The 11306-nt window shown below is 49.3% G+C and overlaps 1 pseudogene; it reads right to left on the reverse strand.

Annotated features, from left to right (window-relative positions):
- Positions 1–7816: 7816 nt before the first annotated feature.
- LOC134392341 (polypeptide N-acetylgalactosaminyltransferase 6-like) lies at positions 7817–10294 on the reverse strand (annotated as a pseudogene).
- Between the last annotated feature and the right edge of the window lie 1012 nt (positions 10295–11306).

Genomic DNA, 11306 nt, shown 5'->3' on the forward strand with positions numbered 1-11306 from the left:
GGCTCTGCCTTTGGTGAAGGAAGGGGATATGACTATAAGCTCCATCCAACAAGCTCGTTACTGGGCATTCACGGAGTTTGCTCAGGGCCCTCACATGACGTCGTCTGCCCCTTCTGGCCTTCCTTGCATGACAAAAAAACCCTCACTAACTCTGATGTTTTTTAAAACTCGGAATTGCTGCTGTCTCTCCTGCTGTGTGCAGAAGAAGCAGCGCCATTAGAGCAGCAGACTCAATGGGCCTCGTGCTCATTCTGTACTTCCTCTTTTGAAAAGAGGAAGTAACTGAAGAACGAAAACACGGGCGGAGAAGTGACGGTAGGGAGAGTGTTAACCCCCGGTGTGATGGAGCTTTATGTCTACATGATCTGTGTGTTCCCTCCCCGCCAAGAATCTGCATCACAGGCCAAAAATGACTCTTCAAGCAAAGATGAGGACCTGTGCATCATCATTCTGGAGCGAATGCGTGATGGAGAGAAGGTAAAAACAAAAACAAGCAAGCAAACACTTCCGCAGAGATATTCCCCTCACATGTAAGAGAACTTTAGGGCTGCCCAGCCATTGCCTTTCAGCATTCAGGCGGAAGCTGCATTAAAACTGTGCAATTCAGCCAGTGGTACTAAATCCACCGCTATATTCCCCATAAAAACCCCCATGGACAAGAGCCTACACTACTGTACGTTTACTCAGAAGTAACGCCCATTCAGCAGCTGTGTCTTTATTTAGTCTTTTCCTCCTCCTTTCTTTTAAAGTAGCTTCCGCTTCCTGGATTCTGCCCCTTTAGTTGGTTGCTTCTTATTCACTCATGTGACCATGAATCAGCCCAGAATGACTCAGGTCCTGTTCCCTGCAGAAAAGCGGGCTTTAATGAATTGTTTTTTATTTGTAGCCCGAAGAATTCCTCTTTCAATTAAAATCTTGAATAATCACAATTGAGCAATTATGATGAGAAGAAAAGAATATTAATGAACAACGCCCCTGATTAACAGCCTGACTCTCTTACTACCTCCAGATCAATCGGGATGACAAAGAGGACATTCGCTTCCTCGATAGCATCTCCGCTTTATGTAAGGCTATCAACACGAACCATCAGGAGCAACTGGAGCTTCCATGCTCCAAGGCAGAATTGGCATGGGCCATAATGGTGAGTGAGAGGCAGCACCAGAAATCTAGTGGGGAAGTGTCAGCAAGGCGGTGGAGAGCTCAGGGTTCGAATTTGGGGGAGGTTTTGTGGAGGTCGTAGAAAGAAAGACTATGCAATCATTTAGAATAGGATCACTAGAATTGTAACTCCTGTTCTGAGGGTTATGCGGAGGGCTCCAAGGTGCCCGAGGGCTCAGACAAAACCAGTTGGAGGGTGAGGTTGGGATGGAAGTGTAGGACTGGGGCTGGAGCTGCCCTACTGGAGTCCATGGGGAACTGGCCCTCACTTGCTCTGTTCTGCCCACTTGATTTCCCCTAGGAGGTGATGGAAAAGCTCCCAATGCCTTCTGCACTGTCGCCAGTGCTCTCGAGCGCCATGCTTCTAGGGGTCCGCGGTCCGCTTCTACTCCGCCTCTGGGCAAGGCGAAGCAGGCCAATCCGCTCCTGCTTCTGCGCTTCTAATCGGAGCGGAGCACATGCCTAGTTTCCATCCTTCGCTTTGCTACCACGATGGCGGATTTTGACGTAAGTAGCCCACAGGTGCAGACAACCTGCTTTGGCTCGAAAGGGCTGCAGAGTTCTGGGCTGGAAACCTAGAGAAGTGGGCCCAAATTCCCATTGCTCTTTCCCTTTGCTGTGCGGAGCGCATTGGGGTTCCTTATAGCAAAGTGCCATTGCTCTGAGCTTCCTCGTTCAGCTTGTTTTGTGAGGGAGTTGCTCTTCTGGCAGTATACAGATCGATGGAGATTAAAATCCCACTTTCTCTCCTTCTAGGGTGACCATATGAAAAGGAGGACAGGGCTCCTGTATCTTTAACAGTTGTATTGAAAAGGGAATTTCTGCAGGTGTCATTTGTATATATGAAGAACCTGGTGAAATTTCCTCTTTGTCACAACTGTTAAAGCTGCAGGTGCCCTGCCCTCTTTTAAATCTGGCCACTCTAGTATAGCTCCTGCAGCTTTAACTGTGGTGATGAAGAGGGAATTTCACCAGGTTCTTCATATATACAAATGACACCTGCAGAAATTCCCTTTTCTATGCAGCTGTTAAAGATACAGGAGCCCTGTCCTCCTTTTCATAGGGTCACCCTATCTCCTTCCCTCTAGAACACCTGTGAGCTCCCACAGCTGGGCCGCTATGTAGCAGAGCTCTCCATTTTCATTAATGACCCCCAAAACGTCATCAGTCGCCAGGCCAGGGAGGGCATGTTCCGCCTGTATGAACTACTGGTCCACCAGAAAGGTAAGTTAGCGACAGCAGCTACTTGCTAGAACATAATGCATTCTACCAAATGCCTTGGTTTCCTATACCAAGAGAAACTGAAGAGCAACTATTTATTTATTTATTTATTTATTACATTTTTATACCGCCCAATAGCCGAAGCTCTCTGGGCAGGTCACAAAAATTAAAACCATAATAAAACTACCAACAGGTTAAAAACACAAATACAAAATACAGTATCAAAAGTTTCAGTTCTTGTCTCAGTTCTTGTCTCAGTTCTTCACACAAGAGACTACCATCTTATTCAGTTGTAATTTCCTGATACCCTTCTCCCTTCTTGAGGGCCGGACCAAGACATTTGGCTGTCTGAGGCACAACCAGGCGTGCCCTCCCCACCCTATCCCATCCCACCACACCCCACTCCGCCATCCAAAGCCGCCACCCAAAGCCAGCCAATTTATTTAGGCAGTTGAGACAGAAAACCTTACACACACATCCCACACACCCAGTAGGAAAAAAAATACAATGGTAACAAACTGAATAATTAAAGATTTGCTGCCCTCAAAGTCTGCTGCCTGAGGAAGCCATCTTTACTCTGCCTGATGGGAAGGCCCGCACTACCATAGGCCCCCGCCTTGTGAACTGTCCCGTTTCTTGGCATTCAAGAGTATGTGAGATTCCTTCTGGTAAGGCAGGCTTGAACCTTCTTTACCTCAGTCTTGCCTTAGACCATTGTGACAATTAGTTAGGAGAAGCATCGGAGAAATCCTCTTAAGAGATAAGTCTGGAGGCAGCCCTCACAAACCCAGGAGCCGCTATGTGAGAAAGACCCAGAATCATCATGTGTGGGCAACCTGGGGCTCTCCAGAGGATGCTGGATTTCAACTCCCATCATCCCTCACCATTGGCTAGGCTAGCTGGGGATGATGGAAGCTGCAGTCCCAAAACATCTGGAGGGTCACACGTTCTCCTTTCCTTCCATAGATCATCACGTTCAGAGCAATAAAGCTTTATCTCTTGGTGTCTCTCTGTCAGGGATGAGCATGGACAATGCAGAGGAGCTCTGGAGCAGAGAATACCAGTACGAACCAAAGCTGCTCTCTTATATTAACATCGTGCGAGTTGGAGAGGTAAGAATGTCCCTCTGAGAAGGCTCCCCCACCCCCGTGATGAGGATATTACTTGTTATTTTTTTACCTAGTACAACCAAAGTACATAGCCCTTTACAGAGTAACCTGAGCAGAAGAGACAGGTTGGAACGTGAAATTTAAATTGTGAGTGTGTAAGAAAATATTGAAAGAGAGAAGGGAAAGGAAGAAAGGTGAATATATGTGCAAGTCCAATTAGACATCTTTTGACTTCGTTTTGGTGGGAGAAGAAGACTGTGGCCCTGTTCAGAAGACATCTTAAATCATGACTTTAACCACGATGAATAAGGCAAAAAGCCTTATTCACCATGGTTAAAGCTGTGGTTTAAGGTGTCTTCTGAACAGGGCCAAAGAGATGTTCATTGTCTATTTTTAGGTATTTGGAAAGATCTTCAGAGAAGAGCAGCGAAGGTATTTTCTAAATGTGGCTCTGCTCGCCATGTACCATCCCCTGCTAAGGGTGTGTGAAGCTGGGCTCCTCCTTGTCTACTCCCTCCTGGGCGGTGGAGAACAGCTGCTGGGGAACGAGGTGAGCTGCAGGGTTTGGCTTGCTTGGGCAGGGAGGGGGCAGGCCTCAACGCAGGGCTCCCCAACCCCTTTGGGTCACTGGGCACAGCTGGGAGTTTGAAAGTGTTGTGGGTGCTCTCACAACATGGCCACCCTGGTGTTGTTTACTGATCATCAAATGGTTAAAATGGTGGGTGGGGATGGTTACGAAATACTTATTTCCCAGAAGGCAAAGTGGTGAGACTCAAAGAAAAGTGCCCCAGAACCTCAGTACAGATCAGAGGTGGGGTCTGAGGTCTAAAACACCAAAACACTTTGAAACCAAATGAGGTGTTGGAGGGAACCACCTGGCTTTGCAGTTTGCCAGCATCCCACTTGGGTGAATTTTTTAAAAAAATCTTAAGAAATAAAACAAAAATCAGGAGGGAGCCTGGAGGGCCCAAAGAGAGATGTCCGTGAACAAATCAGTGCCCGTGGGCTCCATGTTGGAGATACCATCTTTAAAGTGCCAGCCCTTTTCTTGGATTAAAAATGGTTTCTAACATTGGGGGATTTTCCTTCCACCTCTCCAGGCATGGGAAGTGAAGAACAAATCCATCACCAGCTCCTGAAAATCTGGGTGTTTAAAGAGTTGCCCGTTGCCATCCAGAGCCTCTCTGCGTGCAAAGGTATCTACTTTTTTAAAACTGTTAACCTTGAAATCCACCAGTTACACACTGGTACAGAAGACACATCCTTAGAATTAAAGCATTCTGAGGCCAGGAATCAACTGAACAGAGCTCAGAGTCTTTTCCAGGTTACCCAAACCCTTCTTCATTTCAGAAGGATGAATTTAGGGTCAAGGGGAGATATTTTGTTGTCGCAAGATGTCCTTGCCAATCTACTAATAGATACAAACCTACCTTCTGCCCATCCCTACTGTAGTGTGTGTGCACCCAAATATCCTAGTGGTCATGTCTAGATTGGTCAGAAACATGTTTATACCTCAGATCAGTCCTTTCTTGACCACATGCGCATGTGCAGCACATCAAGAACACTGGGAACCATGGCAGGTCAGCTCCCATGGTTCCGAGCCATTGCAGGTGTGCCATGGACATGTGCCAGTATCCAGGGGCCTCGGACCCTGCTGTATCCATCCCAGCCCTCTCCTCCTCCTCCTCCTTTAAGGGCCTAGACATCCAAGCTGGATAATCCAGTTTGAATGAACTTTCTGGGTGTCTATCTGGAAAATGCATCCAGAAGAGTTTGGGCGGATACCCATCCCAGATGAGCTTCTGGCCCAGGTACTCTCCTCTAGCTGCACTTTTTGTATTCTGTAGCTCATTACTCTCCCAAGGCTACACTAGATGAACCACTGGCCATGCCAGCTGGCAAACACCATTCTTGCCGAGAAAGTCCCTACACCCAAGCCCCACGTTTGGAAGCAGTAGTTCCCACCTACTTTAGGAGCTTTAATGCTAGCACCAAGCCATAAACCATGTTGCCACTTTTTAATACATCCTATCTAGTGTACTGGTCAGAGAGGTGGACTGTTAAGAGGTTCAACTCCCAAAGGCCCAGGTTCAAATTCCCACTCAGTCACAAAGCTCACTGGTTAGCCTTGGACCAGTTACTATTTCTCACCCTAACCTAACAGGATTGTTGGGAAGATAAAATGGGTGTGGACAGAACCATGTACACCACTCTGAGCTTCTTGGAGCAAGGGAGGGATAAAAAGGATATCAGATGCTATTGCTGCTATTACTATTGCTCTGCTGACCTTTCCTTCCTTACCATGTCCTGAATCTCATAGAACTACATCCCCTTCTCTTCTCTCCCACCCAGGTGATGTGCTGGTGGAGGATCTTGACGGTGCAGAGCGCTAAACCACCTTTTGCCATGCCCTCACCAGAGGAATCCTCCTCAGAGGATGAAATAGAGCCTCCAGAAACCAGGGGGACACCACCACATTCCCTGGCACCAGACCAGGAGGACCCTGGGCCATCAGAGGAGACGGCTCCAGTCCTTCCCTGTCAAGAACATCGGCTTGGGTTAATGCTTGGCCTTGTGGTCAGCCCTAGAACTAAGACTGCTTCGAGCCTTTGTGGAGGTGGGGGCTTTAGCCCAGGAAACCATCCCGTTAAAGAAACAGATGGCCCAGCTGACAGCTGATATCAGTAGGCTCCAGGCTCAGATGCCCGTGCAACTGCCTGTAGCTGCACCTCCCAGGCGGAAGTGCCCTGTAGCAGCTCCTAGAAAACTTGATGGCTCACCTGAGCAGTTCCCAGCTTTCCTGGTACAGTGTGTGCTGTATATGGAATTGCGCCCTGAGGACTTCTGAAGGGACAAGACCAGGGTTGTGTTCCTGATCAGTCTGCTGATAGGGTCTGCTGCCAAATGGGCAACCCCGTACCTGCTACAGGCCAGTCTGCTCCTCTCTGATTTCAAAGGCTTTCTAACTGAGATGTGCCAGGTCTACAAGGACCCACAGAAGGTCAAAACCATTACGTGTAACATCAGGTGACTTCAAGGAAGGGAAAATCAGTTACTGAACATACGAATAATTTCCGTCTGGTGTCCCGAGACTTGGAGAAGAATGAAGCGGCCTTAACAAACCAATTTCAGGAAGGCCTATCTGATGACATCCTTGATGAACTGGCATGAGTAGGAAGACCATCAGCCCTCCAGGCCTTGATTCACTTATGCCAAAGAGTAGATGAATGGCTAGAAAGCCGGCAGTTTGTGCATCATTAGACCCACACCTGGGAATCCAGGCCTTCAGGAGAAACCTGGCTGAAATTGACTCATGAGGAGAAGGACTGTCAGAGACAAGATGGTCTCTGCTTTTGCTGTGGGACCATGGGGCACCTTGCAGTCACCTGCCCTGCCAAACCTCCATGGCCTGCAGTTCTGAGAGACGCTGCAAAAACTCAAAAAGTGGATATGGCTCCAGAGCCTTGTCCCTCTGTACAGTTTCTCAAAAACACTTCCTTGTACAAGTGACTCTTCAGTGCACAGGGCACACCATGGTGCAATACACTGCTGTGATGGATTTGGGAGCCTTGAGCAATTTTATGGACATTGCCTTTGCTGCTGCTCACCAGATCTTAACTCAGCCCACAAGCCACCCAGTGATGGTAGAGACAATTGATGGCAGGCCCGTGACTTCAGGACCTGTAATTGATAGCATCAAAATGTGTCCCTCACCCTGGAGATCCAGGGCCATAAATAGGAACTTCCGTTCTATCTGGTAGCAACACCACACTTTCCCCTGGTATTGGGAATGACTTAGCTGACCCTCAGTGACCCGTAGATATCCTGGTCCCAGATATCCTGGTCCCAGAGTGACCTAACTTTTTCCTCCCTATATTGTCAGGAGCACTGCTTACCTGAAAGAGGGAGCTCCACATTGGAGGAGATGCCACTGCCTGACCTCAAGGATCTTCCTGCTAAATACAGTGCTCCATCGGCTCCATGAACACCGTTTATATGCCCAGACAATTTTGCAGCCACCCAGATCCTGCTATCTATGGCAGAACGGGTCCGTGTTCAAGACAAATATGCACAGGCCCACTCCGTGAATGTCAAGATCCAGGTACCCCAGAAAATTCCCTTTTTTCAGTGCAAAACAGACTCTTCTACAACCAGGGACATCTTTATATCCCATCAGGGTGCCTCCAGGCAGAAGTATATCAGCTTTGCCAATGCAGCTGACCAGCAAGACATTCCGGCCTTTTCAAGACCCTCCACTTAGTTACTAGGGTCTTTTGGTGGCCTAAAATACAGGAAGAGAAACTGCTCAGCAAGAGAAACTGCTCAATTCATTTAGAATCTTCATTTCTAATAGCTCCAAAGAAAGCTGGCGTAAGGTCTGGGTTGAAGATCTCCGGATAAACACTTTGTAGATACCAGGGGCGTTACTAGACGAGGCTCTAGCGCGCGTTACCTTCCGCAGTCACGTCGAGGCTTCCAGATGACGTTCACGAGGATCCGCCGTTATCCCGCGGTGAAGCCTCTTTCTCCCGACTTTAAAAAAGTGAGTTTTAGGGCGCCTTTTCCTGCTGTCCCGCGGTAATTCGGAGTACGTGTGGGAGGATGTGAGGTCACTGCGGTCGGCACTGGTCAGGAAAAGGCGTGCTAAGGGGGAGTGGTCAGCGGCTTCGGTCAAGCCGCCTCCGCCATTTGCGCGCAGTCCGCCAGCTGGGGCAGCGCGGCGGAGCGGCTTTTTTATTTTATTTCCCCAGTGACAGTTTGCGCAGGACCGGAGGACCGGAAAAGTGGCTGGTGACTCCTTGCGGTGGGCAGCTACCGTGGCCGCATAATGGCGGTGCTGTACGCTGCCTGTTAGTGTGGGTACCAGGCTGGCAGAGGGCAGAGCTGTTTGTGGGCTGCTGCCATGGCTACGGCCAGATGTGGGTTGGCTCCTTGGGATGGGGCACAGGGCACAGAGGCGATCATCGCCGCCGACACCTCAGAGGCATGATGGGAGATGTAGGCACAGAGTGGCCATGCAGACGATTGACCTCGGGTCATATGACACCCGCCACGACCCCCATCAGGAAGTGAGCGCATCAATGTTGACCCTCAACAGCACCAGCAGCACTTCAGCTGGCACTGGCACTGTCGCCGCTGCCGCCGCCAGGGCCGGCGGCGGCATCGCTGACGGCTGCGCAAGTTTGCGGTCTTTCGGACGTGCGCAAACCGTGCAGCGAGCGAAAAAAAAAGCCGCGGCAATCAGGCCGGTGTGGCTGCGCAACCGTTCTCGCGGCGGCAGCAGCACAACCGGCGCAAACTTCCGCCACAAATTGAAGGCAGGTGTGGAGCATGAGGCGTCACGGCTGAACGGGAAAAGCCGCTTTCACCGCTCCTCAACGACGGAACACCCGGTAGGTCTAGCAACGCCCCAGGTGAACTTTTTGCAATGTAACCGCTCTTTCAGCTCAAGACGCTCAGTAAGGTCTCCGTGTGTTTTCTCTCTAGCCATCTGCGAGGCCTGCTGGTTCCTCCTGTAGAAGCTTTCCTTGTAGTCGTCCATCCAGACTTCTGCAAAGTACACCTGGTTATCACTTGAGCCCCTTTCAGGAAGGTGTGGAGGCTTTTGGAACGGAACATGTGGCCAACGACTGAGCAAGGAATGATCTCCAGCTGACCTCCACTGCCAAACCTGAAAGGACATCTCCACATTTTCCCCTCCCCAGATCTCCATCTGGTTGTCGTATGAGCCGATATGTTCAAAATAGGACTTGCAGATGGCAAAGAGGCCACCAGCAAATGTGGGGGTCTTGATAGGATAAGTCTCATCTTTCCTCCTCTGCCTCTCATGTTGAGGGATGGACTCCCATCCAAAAGTCAGACTCCAGTCAAAGTTCCCTCGACTGTGCACCTTCCCATATTGAGTTGGCTTGGAGAACTCAAAGGTGTTCAATTGTGGTGATATCTGGACTGACCACAGCTGTGGGCTCTTCAGTAATTCGCGATAAGACAGGCTCTAACCACCCATGGAAACATTCACAGTGAGCATCCAGGAATGTGAGTACATCTCCTGTAGCAACGCTGGCACCGAGCAATCAGGCTGTTATTAAACCCTTCCTTTCCAGCTGAAGGACGACCTTCACTATCTGCAATTGCTTCACATAGTTGTCTAACTCGTCTTTCAAGTAATCATCTGTACTGGCATCGTCCACAAGAATGATTTCTTTTAGCAATATAGCTGGGGAGGCATACAGAACACTGTACACAGTGCGAAGCAAAGTTGATCAGGCCTTGTTATGGAAAACGATGACGACACTGGTGGTCGGGAGGGGAGGGCATCATTTGAATTTTTGGTCGATACACTCTGGAGGCCGGCTGTCTGGTCCTAAGGCCCTTTGGAGAGAGATCCGGTCACTGGCATAGGCATTGAAACAGTGCTTGTTGTAGCCACGTTTTTTCGCTTTCGTCTCCTCTGGTGTCCACTGGTCCTTCTTGAAAGGTTTGCCATCAGCTCCTGGGCTATTGGGGTCTTGAGGTGAACGTTCCATGAAGGGCTTCAGTTCTGCCTGTGTGTAATATCCCACAGGCACCTCTTGCTGAACCGGAGCCCCAATCTGCAGCTTTGGCATGGAGTCCTGGATGTTGTTGATGGCTCCCATCATTATGTCAATCATTTGGTCTTTCCTGACCACAATGTTCTTTAGCCAAGGCTCCTCCCTTTGGTCCCCATTGCTCACATCCCTTTGCATGATGAAGAGGAAGACCACAAAGGCAATGCCCACCAAAGCCAGCTTCAGTGGGCCGTAATGTCTTCGGAGCAGCCTCATCGTGAGCGTGGCTTCGGCGACTACTCCTACATCAAAGACGCAGCCTCTTCAAACCTCTGCTTATTCTGTGGAATCTCACCATCTTTCTCCCAACTGAAATCGGGCAGCTGGAAAAGTTTGGGTTGAAAGGAGCCCATTTAGAACCTTTTCTGCCTACATGGTTTACCAGAATCCATAGTCTCAGACCACAGCACCCAGCTTCTGGCTCCTTTCTGGCAAACCCTGTTATAATCATTGGACCTACAACTCCACCTCTCTTTGGCCCATCATCTCCAAACAGATGAGCAAACTGAGAGTACCAACACTACCTTTGAACAGTACCTCCGGTGCTATGTCAACTTTCACAGGACAATGGGGCAGAATTGCTGCCCTTAGCGGAGTTTGCATACAAGTCCCAGCATTCCTCTACCCACCAAACACCATTTTTGTACATTATGGGTACCACCCATGATACTTCCCTTCGGTCTCTCTACCATCGTTAGTTCTAAACACAGATCAAGTAATTCAGAAACTCTACATCAGGTCTTATGGGAGTGGCTGGATTGGGCCAAAGAAGCATATATAAACACTTCACAGTTAAACAACGTTAACCTGACCCAACATTGGTGGTGGGAGATCAGGAATGGCTATCATCCCGGCATCTCCACGCACACCAACCCATCCATTGCGTACTGGCCGGCCGGCCTGTGCTAGGACCCTTTGCCTGTTTGACTGGTCCTGCTTTGCTTGAACTCCCTCAAACAGAAACCTGTCTGTTGGAACATTTGCCTTTGGTATTACTGAGCCTTGTGGTCAGCCCTATAACTAAGACTGTGACAGCCAATAGAAGACCCCTGTCATCACTTTCTTTCTCTTTTCTTTCCTTCCCTTTATATGTTTCTCTTCTGTCTTTTCCCCTCCTTCTCTTCCCCCCTTCCTGCCTTTTTTTCCTTTCTCCTCTGCTGGGCACAGCTGGTGAAAATGGGACACAGTCATTCCCCCCCTCCAGCTGTGGATGCGCTAGTCCAGCGGT

This window comes from Elgaria multicarinata, chromosome 1 (assembly GCF_023053635.1).
Source record: "Elgaria multicarinata webbii isolate HBS135686 ecotype San Diego chromosome 1, rElgMul1.1.pri, whole genome shotgun sequence".
NCBI classification, from domain to species: domain Eukaryota; kingdom Metazoa; phylum Chordata; class Lepidosauria; order Squamata; family Anguidae; genus Elgaria; species Elgaria multicarinata.